Here is a 6,310-nt window from a genome sequence, read left to right as displayed (position 1 = left end):
AACAGGGAGGGACGAATGGGTGCTCAGCAACTTCAGATTCCTGCAGGAGGTAGTGCGACACAGACCGGAGCCAGCCAAGCCCATCCTACCCAGCAGAGCCTCAGCTGCAACAGGAACTTGTAGTAAGCATCTACAAGGGCCAGCAACACGATGACATAGAACCCCTTGTAGTTGTAGTACAAGGGGCCACCGTCTACAGGACACCTAATGGCCACATGCTTGTCATCTAGTGCTCCCAGGACATGGGGGAAGTTCCACCTCAGATAGAATCTGCAACCAACTTCCTTCCACTCTTCTGGCCCACCGGGGCAGGTCAGCATCTCACCCAGGTACTCGTCCAGTATGACATGGCAAACCTCTCTGACCACCAGTGACTGTGATGCATAGCTGTCACCAGAGGCAAGGTGTCGCAAAATATCGGGGCCAGCTTCATACCAGGGTCAAGGGTCGGTCTACAGCGAGTGTCCTTCTTGGTGATCCTGGGTCCAACTCTCTGTCTCAGCTCATCAAACATCTCTAGTGGCATGCGGAGGAAGTTGTGGAAGGAGGCTTGGTCTTCAGCTCTGAGTTCAGCCATCAGCTTGTCATAAACACCAAACTGGGGTCGCATTCCTATCCAGAGTCTCACCCAGCTCTTTCTCCCTCTCCTCTTCTTTTTCTTCTTGGACTCTGCTTTGGACATCTTGACCTGGTACAATGCCAACTGCAGGATGTTGTTGTGATGCATGAGAGCATAACAGCATACTGGTGTTTATCTTGGTCTGTCATTCTTCTGAGGTCTTCACTCTGTGAAAGTTCCAACAGGGCGGTGGCCTCTGCAAGCCCCTTTATATATGGCAAGTGGCTGCCCAACCCTTCTGAACGTTACCAGTAGGTTACAGTCGCGTTACAAGGACGTTACATGGACGTTACACAGACGCTGCAAAAATTCAGAACGCTGACAGACGTTAGGAAGACGTTGAAAGAGCGTTACATGAGCGTTAAGAACGCTCGGTGAATGCTGCGAAACGTTGGCGACACGCTGGACAGACGTTACGCAAGAGTTACCCAAGCGCTTGCCACGCGCCGGACACTCAACACTAAAGGTCGGCGTCCGCCTAGCGTCCGGGGAACGTCCTGACTTTCGAGTAACGTTCGAGTAATGCCCGCCAACTTTCGTGTAATGTTCCTCTAACGTATAAGTAGCGTTTTGATAGAACGTCGTTAATTTTTGTGCACACCCAAGAATATTTTCACCCTCAGCGTTTGCTGACGTCCCTCGACGTTCCCCAACGTTTGCTGACGCTCGTCTAACTTTCTTGTAACTTGTTTCTAACGTTCTCGACGTTCCTCTGCGTTTCGCAACACGTTACACGAACGCTGGTGAGAACGTCACAGTGTGAAAGGGCCTTTAATGATATAGTCACAGCCTATAAGGTCGGAAATCTGATATTTGTTTCATCTAGAAAATTGATATCGTAACCTAGAAGTCTTCGACAAACTCCATCTGTAAAAAGCTCCCCTACCAAACTCTTTAACTTTAATATCTTTGAGTAAAACATGCTCAACTAACATTTGGAAACTAGCAAATATCAATACTGATTTTCAAGGTAAGGGTGATAGACAGGGGCACATTTTACTAAAGAACTTACATCGTACGACTTACGACCAACTTTACATATTGGAATTTTCCAATACTTGTAGAAAATTAAGTCTCAGAACAGTTTTAATTCATTAAACCAATAAATGTGTAATTTAAGACGTGTGAGGTTCTTTTGTACTACCGGCTCCAGGATCCTAGTACTGAAAACGCACGTCACCAAAATAAAGGACTTGGTTTTTACTTATACGTGTATATTAACAACATCACCTATGAAATAGTCAATTATAACATTTAATTACTTACTGAGGAGTGGTTATAAATCATTATTTGTAATAGTTGATAAAAATAATAATTATTTGTAAAAGTTGATAAACAATAATTATTTGTAATAGTTGGTGAAGATAATGATTATTTGTCATAGTTGATAAAAATAATAGTTATTTGTAGTAGTTGATAAACATAATAATTATTTGTAATAGTTGATGAAGATGATAATGAAGTAACAGAGTCGATTACATATGTACTCCTGTACTCGGTATTTAGAAAAAATAAGACAATGGTATCAGAAATGGGCTTTAGCTTTTAACCAAAGTAAAACAATTGATGTAGATTTTGCTAGATTTTTATAGTATTATCAGATTTGGACTGCATGTAGCTTGTGCATGACTCCACATACTTCTCACACGTACATGTAAGTATGAAATTGATAGGGCATCTGCGATTAAACGTGTAGTCGATCGGTAAAGTTAGCTACTAGTAACTAGCTCCTAATAACTAGCTACTTAAAAAGAGAAAAGTTGCCTACTGGTAGCCAGCTACTTAAACTAATGATGTGAACCTTAAAGTGAGAAAAAATAGCTTATAGCAACTAAGCAACGTGCAGCGGTCCGAAACTGCTGACCGTTGGTTAACTTGCGTGATCAAGAGAAAGACTCTACCACATTACTAGAAAAGCTAGCTGATTAGGGAGGCAGTATAAGTTTCCTGTATACTATCCGCTACACATCCCCCCGCTCAGGAAAGCTTCGTCCCGAGGCTTAGCATGGATTCTCTCTGATTGTTTATCTCTTCAGCAAAGGCACCCGCCATTCACGACGACAACACCGTTGTCTCCGGACAAATCCTCTTCCGTACATGGAGTCCCTGAGCCCTGAAGGCACTCCACATCAAGCAGGCATCTCACCAAACACCAGAGTCACTACGCTGCCATCAGTCTGTTATGTGCAGCGGTCTGAACACGGTCGCCATTGTCTAATTTGCGTGATCAAAAGAGAGACTCTACCACATCAGTAGAAAATCTAGCTCACGAGCGAGACAGTAGAAGTTCCTTATATCTAGTTATTTACAATCAATAAAAGCTATAACTACTGACCGCCAGTTATGAGACAAGGGTTATTGGGTTTGAACATATACATGTAATTATTTATCATGTTTATTTAGATGGCGATGAGTCATTTTCAAATATGCTGGGAAATTCCAAACATCATGCTTGATTTTGCCAGCCACTTCACCTTTACAGTGCAAAATACGAATATGATTTCCAGTTGGGTGTAAAACTAAATACTAGTCGCTAACTTTACCGATCTATACATCTACAAGAAATTTATGGAAAAACTTGCATGTGCATGTCTCAACTTTTTAAAATATATTTTGCACGTGTAATTTGAAAATTGACAAGGTTTCTGTGACTGAACTTTCCTCTTCATTTATAAGACCTATCTCAAAGTGCCCAGATATAGTTTGGGATAATTGTTCAGAACAAAGTAGTAAATTATTTGAAAATATCCAGGTTGAATATGGAAGAATCATTACGGGCATTGGAATCAACTCTTCTAGAACGAAATTGCATGAACGAAGGACAAAACATGAATTACTTTTATTCTACAAATTTGTCTTTTTATAGGCACCTGTGTATTGAACTTTTACATAGCAGAGTAAATAGCGCATTTCCTGTAAATTAGCCACATATAATATTACATTTTGTATGTAGTTTTTGGTGTTATTTACCTATAATAAAGTAACATATTTTCTGAAAGGTTAGATTATGAACTTTTTGAAAAGGACATCCAAAAAGTTATTTCTATTACCATGGCAACAAAAACTGAGTAATACTGTGGAAATTCATGTTGAAAGCTATATTTTAAGTTTTTTCTACTATAGCTATGAAATAAATGTTGATAATAAAATCAGAACAATGTTATGGAATATGGAAAATGTTGTGGTTCTAACACTTATTATGGTACAGGATAGTCCAGTGATACCACGGGAATAGTGACCAGTTGTATAATGTTTGTGTTCCATACTTCTTTAATTTTGAACTTGAGCCAAAAGGAGTACAAGTATTTTTCACTTTATCCTAAGATGGTTATAATATCCCAAAAATAAGTTAAGTTTAATATTTGTCGAAAGGTCAAGGCCACAGAAAATTTATTACGATGGGGCAATTCAAAGTCATAATAAAATGCAAATACATGTACGTTACAGAGATTCTAATGAAAACAGATGGGTCATATTGTGTAAAGTTTTCATTGAGGCTGAGTACTTCCCCTCTTTCCAAAGTATGAAACAGAATAAAACGGAACACTTTTATACGTAAACCAGTGCTAACAATCGGCATTGCAAGTTAACAATTTTTTATTAACTGTAATACAAACATTTGTATCTACTTTTGTTATATTTCAACTTTATTCTGATTTGATGACTTTTCACACTACTATATGACGATGACACAAAATCAAACGAATGCAGTATATTGATATGATGTCAAAACTATTTCAAAAATTGAATACAATTTAATCTTAAATCAAAAAAAGATGATATCATAGATTTTAAAATAAAACGTGTTTCTTATTTATGAGGCCCCCAATGGGTCCAGGATTTTACAGGGCTTGAAATATGTATCCTATTTAGTCATTTATACTATTTTCTATCATTTTTTATAAGGTGAAATTAATAAAATGACGCAAATTTTAAGAGTTTTTGAATTTTTTTTAAAAAGTTCTCCCAATAAAGTAATTCAAGAAATCAACAGATTTTGTCATTTATTTCTCAGGGAGTGGAAGAAATTATTGCTTCTTTTATCGTTTAGTACATTTTTCTAAACAAGATACCACGATTTACCTTAACTTTGAAAATTTTAGGGGGGGGGGGGGGGGGCGCCGGCTGCGACCTCCCCCCTCAAATCCGCCACTGCTAACCCGGATCCCCACGGGAGTATACCTGTTGAAACACTACTTATATAATGATTCAACATCATTATGGTTAATCTGTAAAAATAGCAGTGCATCAAACATATAGGAAGAAACTAACAAGAAGTATAATAGTCACTACAGTAATTTGTATGGAACGCCACAACTGCCTTTTGTGGATAATATTCGTGGTATGATGATATTTCTTCATTATGTTATGATCAATACTTTAACATTACATGCTGATACTTTAACGTTAGATGCTGATACTTTAACATTACCTGATGATACTTTAACATTACATGATGATATTATAACATTACCTGATGATACTTTAACATTACATGATGATACTTTAACATTACATGCTGATGCTATAACAATACATGATGATACTTTAACACCACACAATGATACTTTAACATTACATGATGATACTTTAACATTACATACTGATACTTTAACATTACATGATGATACTTTAACATTACATAATGATACTTTAACATTACATGATGATACTTTAACATTACATGATGATACTTTAACATTACATGCTGATGTTTTAACATTACATACTGATACTTTAACATTACATGCTGATGCTATAACAATACATGATGATACTTTAACATTACATGATGATACTTTAACATTACACAATGATACTTTAACATAACATGATGATACTTTAATATTACACGATAATACTTTAACATTACATGTTGATACTTTAACATTACATGATGATACTTTAACATTACACGATGATACTTTAACATTACATGTTGATACTTTAACATTACACGGTGATACTTTAATATTACACGATGATACTTTAGCATTGCATGATGATACTTTAACATTACACACTGATACTTTATTATTAGCATGTAATTTTAAATTATCAGCATACAAAGCCAAAGTATCCTCACAAAACGAAGAAGTATCATTATAATATGAATATTATCCACATAAGGCAGTTGTGGCGTTCCATAAATTTGATTAACAAATATTTTATGTTGTACATAAATTTATAAGAAGTTTAAAAAAAGTTGTAATAGGATAACACTTTATCAATTTATTTCAGAATACAAATTATATGTACATAATAAATTATTGCTTTCCTGGGCTTGCATTGCAAACTGCTTCTTTGTTACATTTCTTTACTATAGTTATATTTTAACCTTGTATTTGTGAAAAGTTTTTTTTTATAGGATATGTTTGTTGTCCAATCTTTCCATGCTTATATTGTATAGAATGAAGAAGAAGAAGAAAATGATATGATCGTTTAAAATATATACCTCTGGTGTGTCCAGGGGTCCGTGTTTGCCCAACTTCCCTATTTCGTATTGCTTATAAAAGGGTGCTTATAGGAGTTATGAGATTGATCACTGTTCGCTATCTTCACCTTTCATTGAAGAAATGCTTTCCATTGGTTTGATTATCCGAGTTTATGATTTTTTTTTCAAATTAAAATGTAGATACACATACTTATTGTAATGCAGATCAGAGGTAGAGCAAGACCCCCCCCCCCCCC

This window comes from Ostrea edulis, chromosome 5 (genome assembly GCF_947568905.1).
Source record: "Ostrea edulis chromosome 5, xbOstEdul1.1, whole genome shotgun sequence".
Lineage (NCBI taxonomy): Eukaryota > Metazoa > Mollusca > Bivalvia > Ostreida > Ostreidae > Ostrea > Ostrea edulis.
This window is presented reverse-complemented; position numbering follows the sequence as displayed.